General features: G+C 37.1%; 1 long non-coding RNA gene across 1 annotated transcript; it reads left to right on the forward strand.

The window, feature by feature from the left end:
- Positions 1 to 3,679: 3,679 nt before the first annotated feature.
- LOC120003816 lies at positions 3,680 to 4,887 on the forward strand. Its single transcript, XR_005469378.1, has 2 exons — positions 3,680 to 3,804; positions 4,362 to 4,887. It is a non-coding gene; the product is annotated as an uncharacterized LOC120003816 (long non-coding RNA).
- Positions 4,888 to 12,187: the final 7,300 nt, after the last annotated feature.

Raw genomic sequence — 12,187 nt, forward strand, 5'->3', positions numbered from 1 at the left:
AATTTTTAATAATTAATAAAAAATTATAAAAAACCTGTAAAAATACTAGAAAAATTAGAAAAATACTATAAATTAAAATGCATCCAAATAAATAATAACCACATAATAACACTCTCAATCTCAAATTAAACATAATATTACCAAATGTAATTTTCAATTAACAAATATTCTTATAAAAAATACAACATAACTATATAAATTATAAAAGTTCAAGTCTAACATAATCATTTAAATCTCAATTAGGTTCAACTTTTACTCTTTTTAAAGAAAATTACTTATTTTTTTATACATTTTTATTTTTTTTTTATCAAAAAATTCTCAATTTTGAATTTTTCAAACCGGAGAACCGGTATTTATACCGAAAACCGGCCGGTTGAACCGGTATTTGATCGGTATTTGACCAAACCGATATTTTACTGATATTTTATTAAATCGTACAGGTGACCACTCCAATTTCCGGTTCAACCGGTATTTTAAAACACTGGGTTTGGCTCCGATACCAATTGTCATAGGCCTAACTATGCACTAGAAAACCGACTTACTAGTGATAGGTTTGCCCAATCTTAAACCTCCCCCCACTTAACCGATGTGGGATGTATGATAGAGCCCACCCCTTTAAGACCAACGTCCACGTTGGTCGAGCATTACGGTAGCTCCACTCCGCCACTGTTGGCCCCTCAAGAGAGCACCAACCTGACAAGTAGCCTTCTCCATGGCCTTTCCAGGGTCTTTGGGCCTAGCCCAAAGGGCCAGTAAGTGGGGTTTGGCTCCGATACCAATTGTTATGAGCCTAACTATGCACTAGAAAACCGGTTTACTAGTGATATGTTTGTCCAATCTTATATAGTGTACAATCTCCCCCCACTTAACCGATGTGGGATGTATGACAGAGCCCACCCCTTCAAGACCAACGCCCACGTTGGTCGAGCACCATGGTAGCTCCACTCTCCCGTTGCTAGCCCCTCAACAGAGCACCAACCCGACAGGTAGCCTTCTCCATGGCCTTTCCAGGGTCCCTAGGCCTGGCCCAAAGGGCCGGTAAGTGGGGTTTGACTCCAATACCAATTGTCATGGATGCACTAGAAAACCGGCTTACTAGTGATAGGTTTGCCCAATCTTATAAAGTGCACAACCTCCCCCCACTTAACCGATGTGGGATGTATGACAGAGCCCACCCCTTCAAGACCAACGCCCACGTTGGTCAAGCACCATAATAGCTCCACTCTACCGCTGCTGGCCCCTCAACAGGGCACCAACCCAACGGGTAGCCTTCTCCATGGCCTTTTCAGGGTCCCTGGGTCTGGCCCAAAGGACCGGTAAGTGGGGTTTGGCTCTGATAACCACCCATTGTTATGGGTCTAACTATGCACTAGAAAACCGACTTACGATAGCTTACTAGTGATAGGTTTGCCCAATCTTATATAGTGCACAACCTCCCCACTTAACCATGTGGAATGTATGACAGATCATTCGGGATCTCCCATTGAAAAAGAGTTCTTCCCGTTAGATCCACATTGTGGCTGCTTTAAAGGATGACCCAGTTCTTGGAATTGACGATAGACTAAAGGAAGAGGGACTAGACAAGGCAGGTTTGGTGAGAGAGGAAGCTTGTGAGAGAGATATGGTTCCTCCTGCAGGCAATTCCATTCACAGGTCTGCTTCCAGGTCACAGCTTGATATGAGCAAGGCCGCAACTCAAAGGAATTCCGAGAAGAAGAGAGGGATCCTACAATTCTGTTGCCTAATCAATCTGATGATATCTCCCGTTTGGCTCTTGATATTGGAGGTATGTTTACAATTCTTCATCCACGGTTGGTTCTTGCTCTCTGTCTGGTGGCTCACTTGTGATTATGGTTGCTTTTATGGATAGAAATTAGCTTCTCTTCTTTCCAGAGTTATTATTTGCTGGACTTATATTTGACTTACTATATCTTGGTTATGGTATCTTTCTACTTTTGACCATATAGTTTTTAATCAAAATTTCTCGAACAATGCTGCATTTTTATGTAGATAGGGTGAAATTGGAATTATGCATTGGAGGAATCTTATGTTTGAGAGCCACTTTTGGTTGTTAATGGACTCTTGTATGCGACCTTTTATTATTAATATCCAGGTTGATGGTTAATGTGTCTCTTGTGATTGTGTTCTTGAATTTCACAAAGGTGGGTGGCTATGTAAGGTGATTGGTCTTGGTCTCATGGTTTGACATCCTTGTGCCAATTTTGTATTACTTTAGTCAATTTCTTAGAGGTGGAACATATTTTTTGTTTATTTTTCCTAACGAAAATGATAAACAGTCCTGCTAAATAGCCCAACACTTTTTATCCCAATTGTTCCCAATCCCATGTGGCATTACGCCTCACATGCCACATCAATATTTTTATCTATATATACACTCTCCCTCTCTCTTTCTTCTCTTTCCACTTTCTCTCTTCTCTCTCCTTTTCTCCCTCTCCCTTCACACGAGACAGCCACCACAATCAACCAAAGCTCCTCCGTCCGGCCACCGATCGGAGCTATCGACCCACTGAACGGAAGCTCCTGATCACCACAGTCATTTCCCAACCCTCTGCACCACCCATCGCCGCTAGTATCGTCGGAAAAAGGCATCCAAAGGAGGAGACAATCGCGGCACAAATCGAGTCGATCCGGCCACCTCCAGCAACATCTCCGACAACTGACCTTATATTTGGACTCCACGCTTCAAGGCGCTCCTTACCCACCTATTTTCCGACCAGATAGCTATCGGAATCCGATGACCCGAGCAAATTACACTGTTCTAACAACAATGTAATTTTCTAATCTGGACATCCAGCCACCTCCAACAGCGCCTCCGGTTAGCTCCAGCAATGTAATAACTAGTCTTTGTGGCTTTTTTTTTCCTTGCTTATTTTTGCCTTATTTTGAAATTTACACTGTTTATAACACAATGTAATAATCTATCTGAATACCATTTGAATGAATATGCTTTTGACAATGATTTACCTTGTTATTTTTGATTGATTTGTAGACTATTTTTCTCCCCAACTTGTATTTGGTCTATTTTGAAAATAATGTAATTCGCAGGATTGTCTAACAGGAAAACAGTGTAACATGTAGGTTTGTCTGGTAAGAAACAGTGTAAATCGTAGGTCTGTCCAGCTCCAACAAAGTAATAACTAGTCTTTGTGGCTTTTTTTTTCTTGCTTATTTTGAAATTTACATTGTTTTGATTACAATGTAATAATCTGTTTGAATACCATTTGAATGAATATGCTTTTGAGACAATGTATCTACCTTGTTATTCCTGTCTAGTTTGTATATTATTTTTCGCCCCAACTTGTATTTGACCTATTTTGAAAACAGTGTAATCCGCAAGATTGTCTAGCAAGAAAACAGTGTAACTCGTTCTGTCTAAAAATTACATTGATTTGTGCATAAAAAATATAAGAGAAGATGAAAGTGAGAGAAAAGAGAGAAAAATGAAAGGGATTATTTGATTTTCAAATTTTTAAAAAGAATAAAAGTGTGAGAGAAGAGAGAATATTTGAATTTCAAATATGTGCCATGTAAGCATGATGATCCATGTAAGCATCCTAGGTGGCAAAGCCACATAGATTTAAGAATATTTGGGACAAAATTTATTGGGATATTTAACATTTTCGGTAAAGATATGCCAGCTCTTGCTATTCAGTTATCACAGCTCGGCAGTTCTGGATAGTACTGGGATCCTATCATTTACTGTTTTTCCAAACACTCTATTACCCTTTGTGTATCTTAGTTTGCAAGAAAAATTATCTTCCGTCTCTTGTCTCTGGCCCCAAGGTATGCATCGCATGTTCCACGCTTTCGTTTCTGGTTGGTGGTTTTTCCATGTATTTTGAATTTCAATTTCTCTGTTTGACTGATAAGTCTTATCAATCCTTCAACTACCCACACCAATTCTATTTCATCTTTGTTTATCGATTGATTAGTTTATGTGTTGCTTTTTGACTTGATCCGGATGATTACTTGTTTGATTTTGAATCTCTTTCCTTTCTTGGGTATCTCTACTAAATGATACATGTATAATTTGTTTTTACTTGTATATGAGTATGACTTTGTATTGAATGTCAGCTGGTTTTGCAGTGGGGTTTGTTGCATTTATTTCAACATTATTCATATTTTCGTCCGTTTTCTGCTTTTTGTCCAATTTTCGGAATTACCGGCAGCATGTAGCCCTAATTTTATTTTATTTTTCAGCTTTTTACAGACTTTGCCATTTCTTTAAGATGTAGATTGAGGTTGTACATATATACCAAAAATCTGGGTTTTGATTTTGATTGCTTAGTATCCTAATGTTTCATGTGCTTTTGTTTATTTGTTTTCTTGTTTCTTGTCAGAAATTCTTCTGCTCAATTATTATATGGTTTGAAAAAGTTACTTCAGTATAGGACAAGCGATCAAACAAGGGATCTGACCGAAGACAATTTGCTTGTCATGTTGTTGTGCGTGTATCTGTGGGTTAGGCCGCTGGTGTTGAGTAACTTGGATTAATGGCTGCTTTAAAGGATGACCCAGTTCTTGGAATTGATGGTAGACTAAAGGAAGAGGGACTAGACAAGGCAGGTTTGGTAAGAGAGGAAGCTTGTGAGAGAGATATGGTTCCTCCTGCAGGCAATTCCATTCAATGGTCTGCTTCCAGGCCACAGCTTGACATGAGCAAGGCTGCAATTCAAGGGAATTCCGAGTAGAAGAGAGGGATCCTACAATTCTGTTGCCTAATAAATCTGATGATATCTCCCCATTTGGCTCTTGATATTGGAGGTATATATACAATTCTTCATCCACAGTTGGTTCTCGCTCTCTGGTGGTTCACTTGTGACTGTGGTTGCTTTTATGGATGGAAATTAACTTCTCTTCTTTCCAGAATCATTGTTTGCTGGACTTATATTTGACTTACTATATCTTGGTTATGGTATTTTCTACTTTTGAAAGAGTAGGGTGAGTTTGATATTCTTAATGAAATTAGTGTTTTTTTTTTTTTCAAAATGAGAAAAAATAGAGCTGAATTTCATTTCATGAATCCCAGCGCTACTTCTTGGTTCTCTTTTTTTGGATGGTTGGGGAGGGTATAATGTGAGAAATCTTATCTAATGTTCTTTTAGTCCCGACTTTCAGTACCTTTGCGTAGGAAGAAGAATGTTTGTTGTCCCCTGCCAGTCTCTATTCAATTGTTTATAATTGAAATGATGAGATTTCCAGAATTTTGATGGGGATTTTGATTTATATTTCTTTCTTTTCCTCCAAAAGAAATTTACTTCAGATTATTTGTGTGCACCTTAGCTTATCAGCTTGATGGCTTGGTGTTCTGTTCCATCTTCCAGAGCTTGGTCCAAAAGCCATGGTATGTAACATGTAGGTAATTTTTGTGAAGTTGACTGGTGTCGCTTTATATGCAGTTGGAGTTATCTATTTTTGCCGTTTGTTTTATTTTATTGTTTGTACTTGACATTGGCGGTTAATGTTGTGGAAGATCATCTATCCCTATAGGTTATAGGTCTAGGTCTAGGTCTATGCAAAGAGAACTGGGCTAAATTGGCTTGCTCTGCTCCCATCCACTGATGTAAAGATTGGGCGTGGGAGAGGTGAATTTTGCTCATTGGTATGCTGTTAGACAAAGTCTTCACCATTCGTGTTCTCAGAATTCTTTTAGAGGGAGTTTCCATATCCTTTTATTTTTTAAGTCCTATTCTGGAGCAGGCTGCATATTTTTCCTTGGTTGCATTTGGCATATGCGACCATTTAGTAATCGTTGGATCATTGATTGCTGTCAAAAAATTGTATTCCTCATCTTTTCTTGGCGGCATGCAGGGTTATTCTGTTCTTTGTTCTTATTCTCTCGTGACTTCATTGCACGTGATATTGTTGTCTTTATTGGAAGCGTCTTGGCATTTTCATGCTTATGGGTCCTCGTACCAAAATTATTGTGTAGGTTGAGTGGAAGGAAAAAGTAGGGATGGTGCGATAGTTGTCTGAGATTGAGTTATTCTATACAAGACCTCCATATCTGGCAATTTAAACCTATGGTACTTCACAGGGTTAAATTTGGTTTGATGCGCAACTCTTTAGGTGGTGATATCCGTTAAAAGGTAACAAACAAGCTGGCCATAAGCTGATTTGATCTCGCAGGTTTACTGGTACTGGTTTGAGTTCTGATTTTAGTTCTGACAACTACTAGCTTGCTGTGAATGGGTATTGGTTTGCTTCATGTTAGCTTCTCCATTCTCCATAGCCTTGATTTTTTTTCCTGGCAGTACATTGTTACAGTTTTTTCAAGATGGTAAACTTCGCAATGCGGTTTCACATTCTGTCAGATTTTATGGGTAGTTTATGGTCCCATGAATGTGACTTCAGTTTTCTGGTAGATCTTCATGTGTTGCTATAATTGGTATTGGTTTGGTTCATGTTAGCTTCTAAATAGCCTTGATTTTTTATCGGCAGTACATTGTTGCGGCCTTTTCAAGATGGTATTCTTTGCTATGCGGTTTGACATTTTGTAAGATTTTAGGGGTAGTTTATGGTCTCATGAATGATGAAGTTATTGCCAGCTTGCTAAGATATTGACAAATGTGACTTCAGTTTTCTTGTAGACCTTCACATGTGTTGCTTTCATTTCACAGTTTTCTGTGTCATTTATCTTTTGTACTTTCTAATCATGTTGATGAGTGGATAGTCATTTGCAAAAAATGCTTTGTGCTTATTGTTCCCCTGTTGTCTGCAGTAGAGCAATACCTTTTGAGCTATAGAATAGTTGGAGAACTCATCTTTGATTCAAGTTCTCTCAAGAAACTTCAGCCGATCAGGGTTATGGTCATGTTGCCTTTTTTTTTTTTTACATTTTTCTTCATCGTTTTCCCATTTATCTTCAAATCTTTTGTATTTTATAATTTTGTAGGCATGATTATTTGGAGAATAAGACTCATCTTGGAACATCTGTCTACGGGCAATTTCTCTGTCATGAATAACCGGCTATTTCGTTTTTCCGTGTCATTTATCTTTTGTATTTTCTAATCTTGTTGATGATTGGATTTGTACTTCTTTGGTCCCCTCTTGTCTGCAGTACCTTTTGAGCTGTAGATTAGTTGGAGAACTCATCTTTGATTAAAGTTATCTCATGAAACTTCTGCTGATCAGGGTTATGGTTATGTTGCCTTTCTTTTCTTTTCTTTTATAAATATTTCTCTTGATAGTTTTCCCATTTTCTTCAAATCTTTCGCATTTCCTAATTTTTGTAGGCATGATTATTTGGAGACAGCAGAAGACTCATCTTGGAACATCTGTCTACCGGAAATATCTTTCTATGATGAATTACATATTCGTTCGTCACCAGATGGTACTCTACATAATTTGTCCTTTTTCAACCATTTAGGATTGTGTCGAGTCATGATGCGAATATGGTATTTTTTGGACCAGTACACGGTTGACACAAATTCCTGATAAGCATTAGATTAGACTGTTTAGTTTAACTTGGGCTTTATGGTGGTGTTGGGTGACTTATTTTTATTGGGCACTGTGCTCATCATGTATTTTTTTTTCTAGCAGTAACTTTTTGTTTTCAAAAATCTGTGGGAATTTCATTACTTGCAACAACCAATGCCTTGGGCATCTAGTTTACTGAACTGTAGAGAAGCTATATACTTTGTTTTTATTTATTATGTATAGCATATACGCGAACATGTGGCTTAGTGGTAGTGTGATGTTCTTCTTCCCTTATGGTTTAAAAACTTGCCTATTGGAGCTTCAAATAATCGAGGTGCCACTTTTAAACAGTACTTTTTTGTCGGAAAGGGCCTGGATGCACCTTTTTCTTTGATGTCAATGGTTATGGGTATGGATATGCTATGTTTTGGTGTCCTGTATACCAGAGATATTTGTATCTTCTTTAGTCCTTAAAAGTTGCAATACTGACTGAAAATGTTTCATGAATGCAGTTATTTTTTCATCGGTATACATATGCGAAGGAAGAATGGCTTATGGTTTACCTCCCTTATCTCCCCCTCTTATTTTTTTTTTCCTTATGGATTCTTGTTTTGTGCATGTTCACAAGTCTTATGATTTAGCCACTTTTGTTTTCTTCAAGGTTACATAATAATGGCTGCCATTTAAATGAATATGCTGGATATCTGTTGAGAAAGGAAGAAAGGATTTTTGAGAGCAGTACTATCTCTTGCAAGTATGTAGGCTATCTTATTTGTTACCAGGGGGTATGTGTCTGCAAAACTGTTCAGTTCAGTATTTACTGCTATAAGAATGTTGTACTGATATTTAAGGTGAAGTGTTTTGGTTCCCTGGGAACGATGGATGAAACTTAAATAGATGGTGTTCTCTTAGCCTCTTAGGCAATCCAGGACAAAACAAGCATTGGAGGGCTTTTCTGATCTTTCTGCAATCTTGTAATTTGGGCACTTTTGGGAATTTACTTCAATTTTGTGCTTGCAACGTAACCATCGAGGCAGATTTTATGATTTTCTCTCATTGATGGTATACTTGCATTATTGAACTGCTTGATGTCTTTGTGGCAAGATGTTATCACTATATAGTTTTGTTGCTTGGAAGTAAAGTTGCTGGGTGTTTATGGGCAATGAGGCTAACAGTTCGGCTAGTAGGTTAGGAAAACTAAGAGTTTAAGTTTAGATTTTAAAATCTTTTGCTATGTGTTTACAGGTTTTACGAAGTTGCCTCTGGGCTCTGACTACCAAAATATTTCAGTAATAACTCAACAGTATTAGAAATGCATGATTTAGGTACTTCTATCTGTTAAAAACTCTAGAGGTGAATCCGTCAACTTTATTAGACTCCTTAATGGTTAATGAGTTTTTAAAATAATTGCAGATGAGTGACACATATATAAGTAAAAATAAAGATTTAAAGGAGGTGCTAGGTGGTTGAAGATAACATAATAAATGCCTAAAATATGAGTATACTTGCGAACACTTTGAGGGCTTTGAGTAAGATGTTGAATTATCATTTTTCTTAAAATTTTAGATTTTAATCTCTGGCAGAACATATTGTTCATAAATCTAAATTCAACGTGAACAACATACAGAAGATATATTTTGTATTTTTCTTCCAATCAAAATATATTAGATTTTATATTTTTGCATGATTGTATTTATCGGTTTCTATATTTTGAGTCGCCTTTTTCATTTCCTATTATTTGCCATAATTGATTTCAAAAGCAACAAAATGATATTAGATTTCTATGTTTAGTAAAATTTATGTTTAGCAACACTTGAATCTTTGTAGCAAGACTTCCAGTATGTGGCAGCTTCTTATTATCGCCGAATGAAGTTTAATTTGATGTATCACTTTATTGTGCCTTCTGGATCCATTTTTGTTGAAGCATTTTATTCTGATAAGCCCTATGTGATTCGGTTGGCTTTTCCAGTGAGCATGTAAAGATTTTGTCCTTTCGAAGTCTCTTGAAAAATGTTGTGCTTACCAGAGATACATACTGGAGATAGCTGATACATCTCTGACACTTGATGCATCTCTTTTGGGTGAAGTCAGTCACTACAGGATGTTGAATTTATCATGTAGATTAGCAAAATTAAGAATTAGGTGGGTGGCAATGCTTGCTGTATGTTGTGAGTTGCCTTACCGACTTTGTGTGCAGCTTCTTGTTAATATCATGGAGTGAAGTTTAGTTTGATCCATCTCTTTAGGAATGTTGTGCTCTGGAAGTCTGGCAAGGCAACATTAAATTGATTGGTCTCATGGATTGTCATCCTTGTGGTACATAGTTTGAAGTGAAAACTTGGATTTGTTTACATTTTAAATCAGGTTACTCGCATGTTTTTGCGATAGATATTCACTTTGTTTATGTTTTAGCTGTTGCGTGATGTTTCTAGGCTATTATCCACCAATGCTGCTTGCTCAAGATGGTTTAGAATTGATCTGTCAATTCGTTCGCACATTGCATCGAAGAGGGGTTCATCTAGGCGGTGCTCAAGATGGTTTAGTATTGATCTTTCAATTCGTCTTCGCATTGTGTCGAATTTTTTGTACTGGAGATTATTCACAAAAGTGGAATGGATTTGCATTACTTTAGGAGGTTTGATGTTATTGTTTGCTTTTTCAGGTCCAATCGACAATTTCTCATGAACACGTTTGCAACATATTTATTTGTGCTTATTGTTCCCACTTTGTTTGCAGTACCTTTTCTGCTATTTGTTGGAGAAGATCAGTTGTCTCACGGAACTTCAGCACATCAGGGTTATGTTAACTTTCAAAATTTTCTATATTATTTCCCTTTTGTTTACAAGTCTTTTGTTCTTTCTAACATGATAATTTGGAGACAGAATAAGACTCATCTTGGATCCTTTCCAGCAATTTCTTTATGTTATGTATTACATATTAATTTGCAACCAAAAGGGAAATTTACATTATTTTTCCTTTTTTAACATTCTAGAATAGAGTCGAGGCATGATCTGAAGAATGCATATTTTGGACTATTCCCCGATCGTTATAGTTTGTCGATAAGTCTTATTGGCTTTTGTTTAACTGGGGCTTTGTGGTGTGTTGGGTGATTTATTTATTGCACCCTCTGATTTGACGACTATGATATTTTCCTTTTACTGTCTTATTTTAAAAAAGATTATGTAAGAAATTCATAACTTACAATGACCAATGCTTGGACATCTAGTTTACTGTACAATCGAGAATGCAATATCTGAGAGTGAGTTTCCTACTTCCCTTATTTGCTATGATATTATTGCCCGAATTCTTAAGATCTTTCATTCTTTCCTTTTTTTGGCATCTTTGTTTGTGTAGAAATCTCACGCATTTTTGTAGTTTCTATTCTGATGCAAGATTCTGAGGGTATGGCAGCCTCTTAATATCACCGAGGTCAGTCTGGCTTGGTGCTTCTTTTTAGTGTATTCTACTCTTGCCAAGCTCATGTCACATGATTTGTATAATTATAGAGGAATCTATGCTTGAGTGCCTACTTTGTTCCCATGTGTTGTATTTGGCAGTGAGGCTATTGAGAAATCTGTGGGTCGTTGGTCCCATGGAAGATTCGGTTCTCATATTTTCTTGGAAGTCTGGTGACTTTAAGGTTTTTTCTCTCTGTTTTAATGGTTTTCTTGGAAGTGGTGTGGGATTGCATTATCTTATTCTTATGGGGAGGTTTTACTTACTCTTCAAAGATGTTCCCTCCTTTGCTATGGCCCTATGTTTCCTATCATTGTGTTGTGCGTATTAATTCTCGTAAACCCGGCTAATTTTGGCAGCTTATTAACAAAAGAGAAGAAAAGAGGATCTAACATGGTGGATCTCCTCAGTGGTGGTAAGGTGCTTGGTCTCGTGGTGCCTGGTTCGAAATTTGATTTGTTGATTATTGCATGCTTTAGAGATAGGTATAGTTCACGTTGGTAGCTGCTATGGTTACTTTGGTGATTTAGGCCGCCAAATTTTGCTGCTTGTTGAAGATGGTATAGTGGTTTTTTGTTCTGTGCTTAGTTACGTGGTTTTTTTTAATGTCCTACAAGATAGCTTACTATGTTTCCTATTTTTCATTTGGCAGTGAGTGAGCTATTGAGAATTCTGTCGATCGTTGCGCAACGGACAAGATTTAGTTCTCATCTTTTCTTGGAAGTGCGGAGTTTTTATCTTTTTATCTGTTTTGCAAATGTTACTAAAGATTGAGTTGCACTATTTCTTTTGGAAGTTTCCAGTCATCATGTTGGGATTATTGACTTCTGATATGTTGTATTTGACAGTAAAGATATTGTGAAATCTATGGCTCAATGTTCGAACGGAACATTCAGTTCTCATGTTTTCTTGTAAGTATTCAAACTCTCTGATCCATTGACTCTGTTTTGATGGTTTTCTTGGAAGCAGTGAGCTATTGAGAAATCCATGGATCGCTGCTCGACATGAAAGATTTAGTTATCTTTTCTTAGAAGTTTGATGTATGCCGATTTTTTATTACTTTTTACCTGCTTTGCAAATGTACCTTTTTATTACTTTTTACCTGTTTACTAAACCAACCTTGTGATTGAGTTGTGCTATTTCTTTTCGAAGTTTCGAGTCGTCGTGATGCAATTATTGGCTTATGATAACATGTTGTATTTAACGGTAAGGCTATTGAGAAATATGGGTGTTGTCTTTCGAATGGAACTTTCAGTTCTCATCTTTCTTGGAAGTTTGCACTCTCTCTTTT

The sequence above is a fragment of the Tripterygium wilfordii genome, chromosome 8 (assembly GCF_013401445.1).
Source record: "Tripterygium wilfordii isolate XIE 37 chromosome 8, ASM1340144v1, whole genome shotgun sequence".
NCBI lineage: Eukaryota > Viridiplantae > Streptophyta > Magnoliopsida > Celastrales > Celastraceae > Tripterygium > Tripterygium wilfordii.